At 41.8% G+C, this 18,497-nt stretch overlaps 1 long non-coding RNA gene across 2 annotated transcripts in view; it reads left to right on the plus strand.

Moving 5' to 3' along the window:
• Nucleotides 1–777: 777 nt before the first annotated feature.
• LOC105492125 (uncharacterized) overlaps nt 778–18,497 on the plus strand; it is a 126,136-nt gene continuing 108,416 nt past the window's right edge. For both annotated transcript variants that reach the window (XR_011608590.1, XR_011608589.1), the window contains exons 1-2: nt 778–990; nt 5,153–5,243. This is a non-coding gene — a long non-coding RNA (uncharacterized lncRNA). The remainder of the gene's footprint in view (nt 991–5,152; nt 5,244–18,497) is intronic.

The raw sequence follows: 18,497 nt of genomic DNA on the forward strand, positions 1-18,497 counted from the left end.
GACCACAAAGAGGTCTATATTCTCACAGAGAAGCCATATAGATTTGGGGGAAATTCACTGTCTTTTTTTGGCAATTTATAATCTGGATGAGTGGATATATCACAGATATTTGATTCTCACCACCCCTCCCCTATCAGTTTTTTCCTTATTGCCTACACAGTTCTGGGAGATACTCAATATGCTATATGAGTAAGGACTTGCTTTTCTCTGTTGCCTCTCTTCTCCTCTGTATGAGTTACACTAAAACTAACTTGGCTCAAGTGACAAGATGACGATATTTGTTTAATGGTGTTTCTCAGAGAGCAGACAACAACTGAATTACAGAGGGCATATGATAATAACTGAAAATACTTTCAAGAGAATATGAGTTGCAAATTGCCACAATACAAATTAATAAGCAGCAGAACTCCCGTCACAGTCTAGGTGTTCAATAAATATTTGTTGAACTAATTACACATTTATAAGTGTAATTAGTGTAATATGAGGATTACTTCACCTCCATAGAGCAGCTCACTTCTGTAGATACCTTGGCCAGGATGTAACAGTGACTCTAAAGGCACAAATTCCACAGTTAAATGATGAAAAGACAAAAACAAGAAGGAAGAGGTCCTGGGATCTAACGAGGACCTTGTGGACAATGAGCATGAAGAAATTCTTTTGAGAGCTGGGGTCTCCCATTGCACACTGAAACATCATAGTGCCAGTGCCTAGGTCTGACTCAACAAAGCACCACCTCTGAGTCATCTGACCACTTCCTGGGTTTTCCCCCTTGAAGTCTTCACACCCAGGGTCTGCATGCACCCCACCCTGCAGGGGATGATCTCAACTAGGTTCATTAACTAAAGCCTTGACAGACCCTTCTGATGTAATGGTCCCTGTGAAACCCGGAGTCCCATCTCTGGAGACTGTGAGGGAAGAGGGTTTAAGCAATGACAATTAGTTGGGAATTTTCTCCTTCGTGTCATCTCTGAGAACCATCTGACCTCACAAGTAAGACTCTCTGTGATGAGAAAGGGTGGTGTGTGCCTTACAGGAAATTCGAAAATGACCTCAGGGCATTACATACATGATTAGCAAGAGGGTAAAATATAGGATTGGAATCTTGCTTCTGATTTTTAGAGTAGAAAGAAAATTGGGCTAGGGCGGGGGAAGAGAGGTCACTGAGGAAGGGTATATTTGATGATACAGCCTAAGAGAAAAAGAGCTCTCCAAAGTCTTCCTCATTCTTCCACAAATATTTATTGAGTGCTTGGGATGGAGCAAGTCACTGTTCCAGCCCTTCCTCCTCCTCATCCCTGTTTTCTCCTCCTGCCAACCCTCTTTTTGTTGTTCCCAGTTTGAATATTTTTCACACTCAGAGCTGTATAAACTTCTCTTCATCACCAGATTCTTTGATCTATGAACAATAGCAGCTCTTTGAATAGCAGAATAGGAATATCTGTTTCATAATTTCACTTTTTTTACAGACTTTGAACGTCACCATGTCAGGAAAATGTAAAGTTAAAGGGTTCCCATGGTTTGACCACACCCTGACCTCCTTTTGGTTTTCTTATTCCCTTTTCATAGTGTTTTTATTTTTTACCCAATTTGGTCACACTCTTTTGAGGCTAATTATATACTGGCCTTGCAATCTTCACAAGATTTGCACATGACAAGTTCTGATTTGCTTGTTAGTCAGTGAAGGCAATCTTCAAAATGAAGCTTCATAAATAACCAAAAGGAAGATTTTATACTCAACAGTAAAGCTAATTTATACTTACAAGGATTTTTCCATGATGCATTATACAGTGTTAGGCATAATATTTTAATCTCCTACACTTTAACACACATTTCAGCCATCCTGACTTTGATTGACCTATGGCGTCTGGATGCTTCATAATGTATTGTGGAACATACAGCACTACATCATATTATGGGCTGTAATGTGTTATTATGCAATTTCTTCAGACTCTCTCTCCTCCACCTTCTTTTTTTCTCTCTCTCTTCTTTTTTTTTTTTTTTGAGACATAGTTTCACTCTGTTGCCCAGGCTGGAGTGCAGTGGCGAGATCATGGCTCATGGCAGCCTCAACCTCCTGAGCCCAAGCAATCCTCCCACCTCAGCCTCCTGAGTAGCTGGAACTACAGGCACACACCACCGCACCTGGCTACTTTTTTTTTTTTTTTTTTTTGATAAAGACAGGGTTTCACCACGTTACCCAGACTGAACTCCTGGAATCCACCCATCCTCAGCCTCCCAAAGTGTTGGGATTACAGGTGTGAGCCACCACACCGGGTTTCTCCTTCATTTTCTTACTCATGTGTACACACACACACATGCACGCACAAGCATCCACACACACACACAGTTAGATGCTTATATGAAGTGGTCCCCAAACTTAAATGATATTTCTCTCTCTTCCATGACATTGTCCACTAGTTATTTTCTGTTAGCTGAACAAAGGCAATTCTCTTCATTTCTGTGAGACTCTAAAGACGTGTTTACATAAGTAGCAACTCATACCAACAACCTAAATATAGAATCATTCTTCCTAGGTTTCCCTCAGTGGGTCATCATATAGTACCATCAATGATCTGACCAACAAATAACTTATTAGGAGAAAATGTGTTATCATAAACAAGGTGCACAGAGATCTGGGTTCTAGAAATTGCTCAACTGTTAATTAGCATTGTGACCTTCAGGAACTCATTTAACCTTTCAGAACCTTTTAAACCGGTCCTATCTACTTCCCGGGTTAGGAGGATACAATAGGGTAATGTCTGTGAAAGGAGCCTAAACATTAATATCCACACGCGCAACTTTTAAAGTCAACCCTATACAACTTCGCAGAGTTGTTTTAGAATAAAAAAAGATTTCTCTGTACTCAAACATATCAATTGTGAAACTATTTTAGAAGTGGGGATTGATTAACTTTGAAGACTACCAACCACATGTATTCAAAGAAACTGTATGATCACACTCTATGAGGCACTACAAAATCCTAATTTGTTTGTATTCCAAGATTCCAATTCAGGCCTCTTCTGTGACACTCAAATCCCGCACCTCTATACCTAATCAGACTCAGACACTTTACAGAATACTGACAACTCGTGACAGCTGTAAGTATAGCTATCCTTCAAAAATCCAGGTGGACGGAGACTTCGCTTTTCATAAGGATTTCCCACATACACAACCAATTAAGAGATTAAAAGGACATACCAGTTTTCAAATGTGTTATTCACCGACACAGGCAGTGTGCTGGCACTGTGTTTTGACTGCACTGACAGGAGCATATTTATAGGGAAGAATTCCACCTAGATTCTTTTCTTCAGCTCATTACAATTGATTTGTTACTGGTGTAAACCCAGGGTTATTATAATAATTAGTGCAGACATTAATGTAATGAAATAGTGTTTTCCAGCTAAAGTAATATTCAGACGCAAGCCTGGTTTTCCTCCACTGTTAACTGGAGTCCTCCAAACACTCCGAGACTGAGGCGGTTCTTGATGCTCCATATGAAGCCGAGGTTCCTCTACTTTTATTCTTTTTTTTGGTTTCACTGTTGAACCTTTCTAGGTCGCAATTACACCTGGTTTGTATAATGCAGTGCCAATGAAGTGACAAACACTATCACATAAGTCAAAGGCAGGATTTGGAGAGTGCAGGTGTTCAGAAGATTGCACACCATGCAATGTTTGACTGTGGGATTCATTATGGGTTATGGGAAGATAGCAGCGCTTGAAGGGCTCCAGTGACAGAAACACATTTGCAGCTTGCTGCCAAGCCATACCGATGTGGAGGGAATGTTTAAAAGCATCTAATAGAGACATGTTCAAGATCACCTGAGCCGCCTTTGTGGCTCTTGGGCCTGGTTTGTTAGAGCCACAGGCTCACACACCTGCCAAGAAGTGTGAACACCCCTCCAGGTCTTTGTAAAATGCATCTGTGTGTAACTTTTGATAGCTTTTACAAAATATGCAATTACTGTTCAGAGTGAGTTTCCTTCAGCTGCTTTCTAGTCAAGGGAAGTAGGTGGATTCTCAGTGGGCTGGAATTCCAAATGCCACTTGGATCCTGGGCTGTGGGCCTTTTTATATTGTCTGTGCATGTATTTCAGGCATGTTCAAGCTGAAAGGCTTAAGGTTCAAAGGGCATGTAGTCTGGAAAAAAATCACAGTTTTGTGTTAAAAATTCACCTTTGTAATAAATGTGGGAATGGTGATTTGAAGTAAATAATAAGAAATCATTAGGTTGTGGTGAAGAAAATGTGCCAATATGCTCTGACATTCATATTTCACAGTATCAATTGCCTTCTTATGTGTCAAAATCATGAATAAGATTTTTTTGGGAGGAGGGTGTTGAGTTGCAAACTCATTAACAGTAGGCTTTGGAAATGGAAGCAAATGGTGTTGAAGTGGTTGCTGCAGCCTTGGTGGTGAAGAGAATGATGAGGCTTACCACAGCTTTCTCCTGTTGCCTGAGGTCTCAGACCCTGTAACAATCTCCAGGACAGTCACCTGAGAGGGAGACCCACCTGCATCTGAGCTGGGAGACTCTGGGGTTTCATAGCTTTAGAGATTTGGGAGTTGCAAATCAAATTCTTCATACTTGGCCACAGGAGAAACGTTCACCTTGAGAAAAGTTGGGTGGAGGCAATGGTGACCATTTTACGTTAATTTATTTTGGTCTGCGGTTAATTCTCTACTAGCTTCAGTTAGCACTGGAGTCTTTCAGCACCACGGATCCTTTCTTCTATTTCATGAACTTTCTTTTCCCCTTCACTCTTCAGGTCCAGCTCTTTGGCTCTCCTCAGAAGTCCCCTTGCGGGCCCTTCTTTCCATAGGCACTGCTCCATTGTGGCACAAGAATTATATTTGCTCTCAGGCCACAGGCTGTGAAATTCTTTCCTAAGGTTATGGCCTTCCAGAGGAGACTCTGGCCCTCATTCTAGGAAGTCACAGCTTACGACATCCTCTCAGGGAAGTTTTTGGCAAATCACACTATCAGAGATGGTAAAGAATACTAAAAGTTCAAGTCAATGCCATGCTCTTGCTGAAGGCCTGGCCTTGTCAAGGCTTCTGGGGCAACCTGCAACCTGCTCCCTCCACCCCACCCCCATGCCTCCACAGACTCTTCCTTGCTAGCAATGCATCACGTGCCTCTGTTTTCCCAGTTGCATCCTGCCGAGTCTCTTCGGCTTCTGGGCTTCTCAGCCTGGGTCTTTGCTCGGGAGAGCCTTCGCAGAACTGAAGCTGTTTCTCCAGGTATGTTTTACAATGCTATTAACAACACTGTTTTTAACAGCTGTATAGAAGCCTCGCACAAGGACTATACGATTCCATTTGTATCCAATTCAAGAATAGGCCAACTAAACTATGGCGACAGAGATCAGATCCCCTATGAGCGTCAGGATGTTTTTAAAAGAGGGCAATTTCTGGGTGATAGAAATATTTTATATGTTAGCTGGGCTGTTGGTTATACAAGTAAATACATTTTTCAAAACTCGTCTAACTGAATACTTAATATCTGTGCATCTCACTGTAAATTTAAAATAAAAATAAAATACAGCAAATATAAAAACTGTATCACGGGGGGTAAAAGAATAATGAAAGTTCCAATTACACACAGTTGGATCAAAATGTGTAGCCAGCCCAGCTCAGGAAATACCTTACTTAGACATACTATTCTTTTCTCTCCTTTCCTTCCTTCCTTCCTTCTTGTTACATTACTTCTGTGTGCTTGTATATCAAAAAACAAATGGTACAATTGAACAAAGTGATTTGCATGGGGTTTAATAAAGGGGCTATTGCATAGGATGGGGTACGGAAATGAACAAGGTGTAGTGCACAACTGTGGGGCTTAGTCACAGTGGGGAGCCACTGCCACCCCTAGACCTGAAGGGGTAACAGTCAGAAGACTTCTGAAACCCAGAAAGGAAAGCTGTATGGAGCAGGCCTCCTCAAAAGAGCCACGGCCTTAAAGGGACACAACCAATTCCCAGCTACTTGGCTCATTTCCAGACCTTATTGTTTTCTTACCTCTCAGTACCCAGCTGGGGCCTCCTAAAGACCTACACGACCAGAAGCTAACTAGAAGGGAGCTTGAAGTCTGGCCTCCCAAGGTACAGAGATAGGAGAGGGGTGAAAAGTGGATGTGGGGGACAAGCCAAGGATATACAGCCCCACTGGTCACTGCAGTACCCCTGGTGCTATGAATACAACAAAGGCAAAAAACCCTGTTACTTAGGAATCGTACATTCTTGATGGAGGCACTAGAAAAAAAAACGGAGGATCAAAATATGTCATCAATATGTGGGTGCAGAGAAGAGTGTCTAAACCAGATGGAAAACTGAGACAGAGGGAGTGTTGGAGACAAGGCTGGGGAGCACTGTCATCAAAGGCTTCCTCCAAGAGGCATGGCCTGTGATCAGTCTTCAATAGGGTGCAGGTAGAGAGATGGAAGAGAGCAGAGCGCGCACATGAGAGCAGGTGGGACAGCTTGTACAAAGGCCAAGCAGTGAGAGGCTGGTTCCATGTTGCAAAGACTGGACCATATGGTAAAAGGACAAGAGGGTGGAGGTGAAGCCGGAAGAGAGGACGAGGGCCAGGTCACAGACAGTAGTGATTGGGCATGAACTTCGTTCTGTGGACAATAGATAGCCACTGAGATAGTCTCAGTAGGCAAGAGACACCGCCAAATGTCACTTTCAAAGACTGCACAGTAATGAGGCAGTGTCTGTGCTGGTTTGAGGTGAGGTGAGATTGGAGCCTGGAGATGAGTTAGGAGCTAACAGTGAGAGAGTCAGTGGGAGGCAAAGAGAGAGACACACAGAGCACTCCTCTCCTAAGCCAGGCACACCCATACCTGGCTTCCCCTTTCTGCGTTTATACAACGTGCACATTCCCTGCCCATGTGAGCTGCTCCTACTCCCAAGACACGCCAAGAAGGAATGTGTCTTTCCATCGGTGGACTCCTCAAACTAAATTTTGTTTGAGCTCCCCTCCCTGGTGTCTCTTCTCTGCTAGGGCTGGGCTGAATGCTCTTCTCCAGGCTGCCAAAGGACTCCCAGGTTCAAGCGATTCTCCAGGCTCCCAAAGGACTCCCAGGTTCAAGCGATTCTCCAGGCTCCCAAAGGACTCCCAGGTTCAAGCGATTCTCCAGGCTCCCAAAGGACTCCCAGGTTCAAGCGATTCTCCAGGCTCCCAAAGGACTCCCAGGTTCAAGCGATTCTCCAGGCTCCCAAAGGACTCCCAGGTTCAAGCGATTCTCCAGGCTCCCAAAGGACTCCCAGGTTCAAGCGATTCTCCAGGCTCCCAAAGGACTCCCAGGTTCAAGCGATTCTCCAGGCTCCCAAAGGACTCCCAGGTTCAAGCGATTCTCCAGGCTCCCAAAGGACTCCCAGGTTCAAGCGATTCTCCAGGCTCCCAAAGGACTCCCAGGTTCAAGCGATTCTCCAGGCTCCCAAAGGACTCCCAGGTTCAAGCGATTCTCCAGGCTCCCAAAGGACTCCCAGGTTCAAGCGATTCTCCAGGCTCCCAAAGGACTCCCAGGTTCAAGCGATTCTCCAGGCTCCCAAAGGACTCCCAGGTTCAAGCGATTCTCCAGGCTCCCAAAGGACTCCCAGGTTCAAGCGATTCTCCAGGCTCCCAAAGGACTCCCAGGTTCAAGCGATTCTCCAGGCTCCCAAAGGACTCCCAGGTTCAAGCGATTCTCCAGGCTCCCAAAGGACTCCCAGGTTCAAGCGATTCTCCAGGCTCCCAAAGGACTCCCAGGTTCAAGCGATTCTCCAGGCTCCCAAAGGACTCCCAGGTTCAAGCGATTCTCCAGGCTCCCAAAGGACTCCCAGGTTCAAGCGATTCTCCAGGCTCCCAAAGGACTCCTAGGTTCAAGCGATTCTCCTTGAGAATAAACCCCTACGTCCTAACATTTACAGCATTACAATGAAAGGAATTGCTCATGTCTCTCTTCCACCCACTGAGAAGTGAGGTTCTTGGAGGCTGGGGCCTCATCTTATGTACCCCTGTATCTGCAGATCTTGGTTCACAGTAGGTTTTTTTATAAGTTCCCTGCCTTAAATTGAACTGAACTTCTGACCTTTTCTCTGCCTAAGCTCCCAGCTTTTGGAAAGATGGAGTTGGAGAGAGAAAGCATGCTCCTGACTGGTCAGATTCACTGAATCAACCCCGAGGCTCCAAAGGGTGACAGATAGTACAGTCAGATCACATCGCATCTGAATTCCCAGCCAGATGTCTGGGTTCTCTAAAATTCCCTTTACCCCAGTTATTTCTTACCTTCTGAAGATCCAATAGCAACATCAAGTGAAATGGTATTTTGGAGAAATTTGTGAACTGTAAAGAGACACATAGCATTGACTTATTGTATACCAGGTATATTAATTCATAATTAATTTCTTTTTCTTTTTTCTTTCTTTCTTTCTTTTTTTTTTTTTTTTTTGAGATGGAGCCTCACTCTGTTGCCCAGGCTAGAGTGCAGAGGCATGATCTCAGCTCACTGCAACCTTCACCTCCCAGGTTCAAGTGATTCTCCTGTCTCAGCCTCCCGAGTAGCTGAGACTACAGGTGCCTGCCACCATGCCCAGCTAATTTTTGTATTTTTAGTAGAAACTGGGTTTCACCATGTTGACCTGGCTGGTCTCAAACTCCTGACCTCAAGTGATCCACCCGCCTCGGTCTCCCAAGGTGCTGGGATTACAGGCGTGAGCCACGGCGCCTGGCCAACACTTAATTTCTCAGATACCTGGATATAGTCAGTTTACATATGAACACAGGAAACACTGAAAAATATACCAATGAGATCAGGCAGTCTCCAATAAAGCCCGATGCATAAGGGTTCAAATCTGCTATATGTGCTCTTCTATCCTAAAATTCCTCAAGAAAAGATGAAAGAATCCAAACAATGAGGTAATGCTGCTGGCCTGGCTATCCCAAAGGATGTAGTGGTGGAAGGATGTATCACAAGGAGACAGTTGCTAGGAGGGTAAAGGAAAATCAGAACAGTTACAATTTACTGGTATGTACTTTTGGGGCCAGATAGCTTATCTTTAATGCTCATTACGGTCAGGTAGGGTAGATGTAATTTTTATCCTCATTTTACAGATAGGTTCTCTAAAGTTAACAATTAGTTTTTTCATTCACCAGACATTTATTGGGCCCCTATTAGATACCAGACACTGTGCTAGTTCAGCACCTTTTCGAAAGCCACTCAGCAGACCTGGGTTCTGAACTCTTACCGGTCTATAGGTCGAAATATTCTGATCTTTTCACTACACGATTTTCCTTTTTCAGCCCACTCAGTTGCAGCTTTGGAGCAAGATTTCCATTGTATTAGTAAAACAGTGACTTTTTGGGACACTGTGTTAGTGCAATATTTTCAAACTTACAGGGTTCAGATAGCATCTCACCTAAAGCTCCCAGCATTTTAACACCAAGTCTGCTGAAGCTGCAGGCAGTCTAATTCAGTCTTGTGCACAGTTCTCTATGTGGGCAGCATGCATCTGTAGAAGCTTTCAGTGGGCGGGATTTAATTCCCCACACTTTTAGTTATGTTGTTACTGGGACTTTAATATGTCCTAAGTTTTGATAAAGCAATTATAAAACGCATGTTAGTTATTTCTGTGACAAATATAGGCTCCACGGATGCCTTGAATAAACTTTTCTTTCCTTCATACTCTACTACACCCAACGCTCCCCTTCATGGCTCCCTGTGGCCTACTTCAGGGCAATTAATAAGAAAAATATCTTCCTTTCTCACACCTCTCAGATATTTTAGCTTGAATGGGACTCTTATGGCTGGTGGCCACCAGCTTCAACATCGCTCCATGCTATTTTCAAAGATTGTTGAGAAATAAGTGGGAACAAGGTCACAATGCCCACCACTGTGTGCCCAATAGTATAATGGCCATGCCAGTTGCAAGCCATACTGCAAAGACCAGTTTAAAAGCAAGCTCCCAGAGAGTGAAACACTGGGTTTGATGACATCAGAGGTAGATGCTTCTCCTTCCATGGTCTCTGTTCTCCCCTACACATTTCCCACCATCAAAGTACCTCTCTATGAGCAATGTCAAATCTTTCTTGAAGCCACAAGTGAAGAATTCAATTAATAATTAATTTTTGTGTATTTAGAAAGCTATGGGAGATTAAGGGAAAAATCTAATTATAAAAATAAGAGCTAAAATTTATTTAGTTCCTGTTGAGTATTTTTGAATACTTAGTATGAGCTAGACAGTATGCTAAGCAATTTATATACATCTCATTTAACCCTTAGAAAAACTCCTATACCATAACAAAATTCAGCCATTCATTCATCCAGTCAGTCAGTCATTCAACAAACATGCCCTTAGCATTTACTACATGTGAGATACTATTCTAGGTCTTGGGAATACAGTTTTGAATAAGACACAGGTCTGGGCCAGGGGTGGTGGCTCATGCCTGTAATCCCAGCACTTCTGGAGGTCAAGGCGGGCAGATCACAAGGCCAGGAGTTCAAGACCAGCCTGACCACCCCATCTCTACTAAAAATACAAAAATTAGCCAGGAGTGGTGGCACGTGCCTGCAGTCCCCGCTACTTGGGAGGCTGAGGCAGGAGAATCGCTTGAACCTGGGAGGTGGAGGTTACAGTGAGCTGAGATTGTGCCACGCTACTCCAGCCTGAGTGATAGAGCAAGACTCCATCTCAAAAAAAAAAAAAAAAGACATGGGTCTGATTGAGTTAAAATCTAGCCATGAAAGCAGATAGCAAACAAGAAGGTAAAGAAGATCATTTCAGGTAGTAATCAGTAGCATAAAGAAAAGAAAATGGGATGGTGCAATAAAGATTGACATTAAATAGGGTAATCAGGAAAGAACTCTTTGAGGCTGTGCCAGGCCTACGTGATAGGATAAAGTCAGATGTACTTTTATCTAGGAGAAGAACACTTTTTAAAAAAAATTAAAAAATAAAAAAAAAATAAGCACAGAGATCCTGAAATTGTAAATAAAATTAAGAGAAAGAGGAAGAAACCTAGTCTGACCAGACCATAGTTAGCAAATGAGAGAATATTAGATTAGGGATAAGATCATAGATTAGTGCCAGTACTTACAAGGCTTTGTAGGCTATGGAAGGAATTAGATTGTATTCTGAGGATCAGAACAGGAGAGTGGCGTGGTCTGGTTTACAATTTTAAAAGATCACCATGGAAAATGAATTGTAGGCATCCGAGATTATAAACAGAGAGATAAGTCACAGGACTATTGAACAATTCAGGAGAAAGATCATGGTGGTTTAGGATTCTGGTGGTAGACATGAAAATGATTGCATATTCAGGACAGATGCAGGAGAAGTTTTGGAGGTGGAGCTGTTAGGCATTAAGATAAATGTGGGTGAAGATGATGGGAAGAAAATGGAGGATGACTCATAGTTTTCAGCTTGAGCAGTTAGAGTGTGTCATAATTGAGAGGGGAATGAGTGGGGGAAGAGTGGGTTTTTTTGTGTGCTCTTTTTGGTGGGGATTGGGTTGAGGGAAATCCAGTTTTGTTTGACATGGATTTTTGGCATTCAATAAGGATGCCAAGTTGGACACATGGGTCTAGCACCTGGGAGAACAGTCAGGGCTGGACATATAAACTTGGGAGTTATTAGCATCTTAACTTTTAGGTAAAGACTTGGGACTGAATGTGATATTCTAGGAATAATGCAGAAAAGGAAGAAAAGAGAGTTCAGGCCTGAGTTCTAAGTCACTTCAAGACTTAAAAGTTAGGTAGAGAGAGAGGATCTGGCAGAGGAGGTTAAAAGGGAAGGGCAGTAAAGTAGGTAGAAAACCAGGAGAGAGTGGAGTCACCAGATGCCAAGAGATGAAAGTATTTTTAGAAGGAAAGAGTGATCTCTCATGTTAGTTGACATTGACAGGTTGAATAAGATAACATCAGAGAGTGACCATGGAATGACATGGAAGCCAAGGCAAGTGAAGCTTGAACAGACAGAAATGAGAATTGGGGAAGCAGAACTAGACAGAGGCATAGACAGACAGAGTCACTTGTTCAGAGTTTGAACCAAATTCAAGATTTGAACCCAGGGAGTCTGATTTCAAAGCTAGACTAATAAACTTATCTCTGTGTCTGGGAAAATGATAAAGGTGACACCCAGTTATCCCTATCCTTTCTTTTATGAGTAACCAGTGTTCAGTGACATTAGAAAGCCAATGAACTGTGGATGTTCTCTGATCTAGAGAAGGGCTGTGTAACTCTGACCAGATAGGCAGTGTGGGGCAGATTGTGCCAGGAAAGGCAATATGGTAGGAGATATTTTGAGAGAGCATCTTTCAAATTACATAGTTTAATTATTTACATATGTATAGCTCTTTACATTTCATAAAGCATTATATTATACATTCTCTCATTTGATTTCCACAGCAACCCAGTAAGTTAGGAATAGTTCTAACAAAAAGGCATATACCTGAATGGCAATTCATGAGAACGGCAGGGCAAAGATTCCAGTTACATGTGAATCATTTGAGAGATCAAATCATTTTTGTTTGGTTTTCAGTCAGCATAGCTAGTTTGACCTCTGTTGTGATATGAATACTGAAAACCCTGTACTATTACACTATGCACTCCTCTATTCATCCACTCATTCATCCACCCATCCACCTATCCATCCATTCGTGAGAACTGCAATGCACACCTGGTTTTAGCCTTGTCATAAGGTCTTCACTTTCAAATCATGGTTCTAATCCTTGAGAAGCATATGTTTGTTGAGAAGAAAAAGTAACAAAAGTACATAAAGACAGCATTGGCTGTGATCAACATACAGACGTGTATGGTGCCTTACACGCCAGGCACTTCACTCTCTTCTCTTTTCTGCATTACTGCTAAGATATCACATTCAGTCCCAAGTCTTTACCACCTATAAGCTAACATGCTAATAACTCCCAAATTTATATGCCCAGCCCTGACTGCTCTCCCAGGTGCTAGACCCATCTGTTAATCGGTTATCTGCCAGGGTTAATGCGTACTGAAATGTGCCAGTCAGAAGAAGCATGATAAAACCCAAAGAAGGAGTTGGTCAGTTTGCTCTGAATGAGGTAAAATGACTTCACTGAAGTGTTGCCAGATTGGATTGACGAATTTTAAGGTACAGGGGTAGATGCAATGAAGGGAAGGTTGCAAAAGATTTAGAACCAATTCTTCAGGCAGAAGGAGTAACATGAGTAAGGGCATGGAGGGGTGAAACAATGTCGGTGTGTTTGTGCAACTGCAGTTAGCTTAGCATGACTGAGCACGGGCTAGAGACAGAGGGTAGGTAAAGTGATAAATGAGATTATTAGTAATAGCTAACGACAGTGCAAGAATTATTTCATTGAAATTTCAGACAAACCCAAGGAGATAAACACTACAATTTCTCCCATTTTACATATGTGAAAACTGAGGCATTAAGAATTTAAGTAATTTGCTCTAGATCACAAAGCTAGGCAGCTGAAATGAGATTTGAACCTAGGCAAACTGGTTCCGGAGTTCTATTCCTCAAGCACCACATTGAAGACCTATTTTGCAATTCTAAAGTTTGTTTTTTTCTCTACAGGAAATGGGAATCCAGTGAAATTTCATATACAGTCACTTTCATAGAATCCCATGGTTCCTTTGGTAGAATTCAGACTTTTCTGAATAGAATTCAGGCTATCTATGAGCTTGGATAGAAAAAAATTTAATATCTATATTTTTAAAATAGGGTCTTGCTATGTTGCCCTGGCTGGAGCACAGTAGCTATTCACAGGCGATCCAACTACTGATCAGCACCGGAATTATGACCTGCTCTGCTTCCGACCTGGGTCCATTCACCCCTCTTTTGCCAGCCCAGGAGGTCCCGCTAACAGGAGGTTACCATATTGATGCTGAACTTAGTGTGGACACTCAATTGGCATTGCTCACTACAGCCCAGAACTTTTGGGTTCAAGCGTTCCTCCTGCTTCAGGCTCCCAAGTAGCTGTGACTAGAGGCACGTGCCACCATGCCCAGCTACATCTTTATACAAATGTCTAAGTGTACCATAGCGTTTTCTTAAACTATGAATTTAGGTAACAAATATCAGTAGTATTCACGGTACCTGTGACTGAAATATTTTCACATCTCATCAAATTTGTTTCGGGTATCTTGAAATTACATTTACACTCTGTGCTACTCAAAATTACAATAGTTATTAGACCTGATACTAGATCTTATTATTTCATGCATTAATGAGGGTGTGCATATATTATTATATCACGAATTTGTTTTTAAAATTTAGATAGCTGTATTTCAATGTAATTTTTTTTGTAATTCTCTACATGTAAAATCATTATTAGGAGAAGAGATCCACAGGCTTCTCCAGTCTGCCAAAAGAATCAAGGTACACACACATTAGATATAGTTCAAATTCGCATGCTATTTAAAAATCCCCTTGATTCCATTATTTGGAGGCAACTGTGTAGAAATAGTTTGTTTCCAGTGACTGGGGAGTTCACTAATAAATAAATACCTATCATTTATTTAAAGCTCAAAATGTTAAAGATTCTTTTTTTATATTGGAAGTTATAACTGCTTTGTTAGACTTTCTCTTCTCTCCTCACTTTTAGAATTGCCCTTCCCTCTTGAGCTGCATTCCTTTTAAAAAATGTGAAAAATCTCTGTCTGGTTTCTTTGAAATCTGTTTTCCTGAAGGCCAAAGTAGCTCTCTGACTCTTCCCAGAATTCCCACCCCTCACTCTTACAAATCTCCAAAATATAGGGGTAAATATCTCATAAATTTCCTGTCCCTGATGCATCATCATCTAGCCCTTCCCTGAAATTCATAGTTAAGTCGCAGTTCCCCTTATCACTTCCTCAAACATCTGAGAGATGAAACTGTTAGTAAAGCAAGTCAAGAATTTACTAGATACATGCTTTTAGCAGAATGAAACTTTCAGCAGCTGTCTAGATAAAGCCTCAGCCCTACCCCCATCACTTCTGGATCCTGTTCTGTGTCAGTATTATTGGCTGTATTCAGAAAACACTATGCATCTCCACTCTGGCCATTTAGTGTAAAGCTGACCTCCATGACAATATCAATTCTATTTCTCTCTCCTTTTAGCATCACCCAACTCATCATCGTATTTCTACACGTTGCTTCATGAATTTTCATACAGGTGCATGCTTTCCTGACAAGTTAGATCTATTTCTTTTGTAAAAGTTTATCTTTCCACTGCCATCTTCCAGTTGGCAATCATCTCCTTCTTCCCATCAAGTCACAGTGATTTCTGTTTTCTTTGGCTGCCACTGTAAATTTGCTGCAAGGAAAGGATTTCAAGTTCCTGGAGACTATCTGTGCTGCACTGGGTATAACCACAGAGTTAGAAAGGACTGCTACCAGCACCCCTCAAAGGAAACTTGGCAAAAGAAATCCACTTCCCATCACCTTGCCACAGCTGCAAATGCCATTGTCAGGCAATTTATATTGAACTTTTACAAAGTGTTTCAAGACAGAAAACTAGTGGGAGTTGGTAGAGGCAGTGCTGTTTTTACACTTCTCATTTGTTCCTTGGTGTCTGAGATATAAGTTCACTCAAAAAAGAATGTTAGGAACTAGTTTTGCTCCAAATGCCAAAAGAACAGTACTCTTAGCTATTTTCTGACCAAAGGGGACTAGAATATTATATAGAAGAAATTAATCCATACAACTTCTTTCTTTTCCCAAGGTGTTTTGTTTCCATTTATAAGTGTGGGATAAAATCTTTCAGGAAAAAGAAAAATGAAGGGTGAAAAGCAAAGTACCCAGTTCTGGATTTCCTGAACGTAAATACATACACTTTTTTCATAGTATTTTTGAAGTTGTATTTACAGAGAACAAATCTATTCATAACACATGAGCCAGTTTCTTTGGCTCATGCATTTATTTTGATAGAGATTGGGATAAAACCAGTACAACCTTTAGAAGGTAGTGACTCAAAACAGTAAGAGGCTCTATGGCTGAGAATGCCCAGATGGCCGGGTTGTTTGAGCACGGAAGATAAGTAACTATGCTGCAATGCTCACTGTTACTACTGGACAAAATCTTGCAATGGCCTATTTGAAAGGCAGTAGGAAGCCAAAGTCCAGTAATGATCGTAAAATGAATATTGAATAAGCTATTTACTCTGGTGTAGTGAAAGACATCATGTTTAAACCTGAAGATTTAGAGATCTCAGATATCTTGTTGTCTAACCTGAAAATTCAGAGGAGAACCGGTAGACCACTGAACTAAATGGCTATGAAGTGAACCAAGAGTATGAGGCTCCTAACTGCCAGTCTCTTGCTCAACCTATTGCCTTGAAGAAATTGCTGGACACATTGATTCCTCTCCTTTTCTCCTCTAGCTTCCACGACATCACCCCTTGGTTTTCCTCTTGTCATCTGACCATTCCCTCTAAATTTAAAGTTCTTCAGTCACAGGCTCCTGCTTTTTAAAATGTTCACTTCACCTAAGTTTGCACCTTTGGGTTTCTTCTCTTCTCAATTGACATTCTCCTTGGGCAAACTTTTTCCCTGCTGTTACCTCAGTTACCAAGGGAGAAGGGAAGAAGGAGCAACAAGTATCAAGTACAGCAGAATGATTCACTAAGGATAGGAAATATTCAAAAAGACTGTAAGAAGGGGAGTTATTTATGGCCAAATTTTCAGCAAAATGATGGATCAGAAGATCCAGAGATTAAAGAGAGTGGTTTGGGGGAGAAACACAGACTACTTTTAATTTACAGAAATTTGGAAGAGAGAATATGGTAGCCAACTGAAATAGATTTTTGACTTTATTTTTAGGACGGGAGATAACTTGAGCATATTTATTAGCTGAATGCAGGGTCAGTGATGAGGATGACTAAAAATGAGAGGGTAAAAGAACTGATGGAACGAAATCCCAGAGGAGTTATGGGAGACCTGGGTCAAGGGGACAGATGGAGGGGCAGGCCTTGAGCAGCCAGGCACCTCATTCTCTGAGAGTAGACAGAAGAGGGAAGGATGGGTGAATATAGATCTGTTAATATGTGGGGGCAACAGTTGGGACAATTTATGCCAGATTCTTTCCCTTTTATAAGTAAGTGACAAGGCAAGATGTTCTGCAGAAAGTGAGAGAAACCTCACAAATACCAGCCCTCATATTTGAAATGAAAGGAACTGATTTGAGGTGAAGAGACCATAGCTAAGAACATATCAAGAATTCATGCACAGCACTGAGGAACCAGTTGAAGCTGGAAAAACATATTTGTAGTGGTTCACACCTGCATGGTAATTTTTTCTTCAGTTATGCTTATTTGACTAGATACAGGAGAATAAAATTCACATTATTGATCCAGCATTTTCCTGAGAAGAATTTGGTACCTGGAAGGTACACTAAAAGAGACAGAAATTTAAAAGATTGTGCTAGACCATTCTTGTATTGCTTAAAGAAATAGTAGAGATTAGGTACTTCAATTAAGAAAAGAGGCTTTACTGGCTCACAGTTCTGCAAGCTACACAGCCATGGTGCCGGCATCTGCTTAGTTTCTCAGGAGGCCCCAGGAAGCTTTTAGTCATGGCGGAAGGCAAGGTAGGAGCAGGTAAATCACATGGCAAGAGCAGGAGCAAGAGAAGGGGGAAGATGCCACAGAATTTGAAACAACCAGATCCCTCAAGAACTCACTATTGCATTGTGAGGACAGCACCAAGCCATGAAAGATCTACCCCTATAACCCAAACACCTCCCAACAGGCCCACCTTCAACACTGGGATTCCATTTTAGCATGAGATTTGGGCAGGACAAATACCAAAACCATATCAATGATCAATCACACATCCAAGGAGTAAAGACATTAGAGGATTTGAAAAGCATTTACATCCAATGGATTACAGGCATTTAAGCACCTACTTGACAGTTTGTAAGTTTTACCAAATATTTACACTAATATAACCTTCACCACAATCAAGGTATGGAACAATTCTATTACTACAAAAAGGTGTTTTTCTTTACATTTAAACACCTATTCATTACTGACAGCCCTCTTCATTCCTTTGTGTAGATTTGTTTCCACGTGGTATTATTTTCCTTACACTTAAAAAACTATCTTCAACAATTATTTTTATTTTGTTTATTTATTTATTTTTTATTTTTGAGATGGAGTCCCACTCTGTCACCCAGGCTGGAGTGCAGTGGCGCGATCTCACTTCACTGCAACCTCCACCTCCTGGGCTTAAGCAATTCTCCTGCCTCAGGCTCCCAAGTAGCTGGGATTACAGGCACGTGCCACCATGCCCTGCTAATTTTTGTATTTTTTGTAGAGATGGGGTTTCACTACATTGGCCAGGTTAGTCTTAAACTCCTGACCTCAGGTGATCTGCCTGCCTTGGACTCCCAAAGTGCTGGGATTACAGGCATGAGCCTCTGTGCCTGGCTGAAGAAGCTATTTTGACACAGCTCTTTCAACATGATAAAAAACTAAATCATCAAAGTTACAGATTATGATCATTATTTTTTAAATTATCAACAAGAAGAAATAGACATC

This window comes from Macaca nemestrina, chromosome 10 (genome assembly GCF_043159975.1).
Source record: "Macaca nemestrina isolate mMacNem1 chromosome 10, mMacNem.hap1, whole genome shotgun sequence".
NCBI lineage: Eukaryota > Metazoa > Chordata > Mammalia > Primates > Cercopithecidae > Macaca > Macaca nemestrina.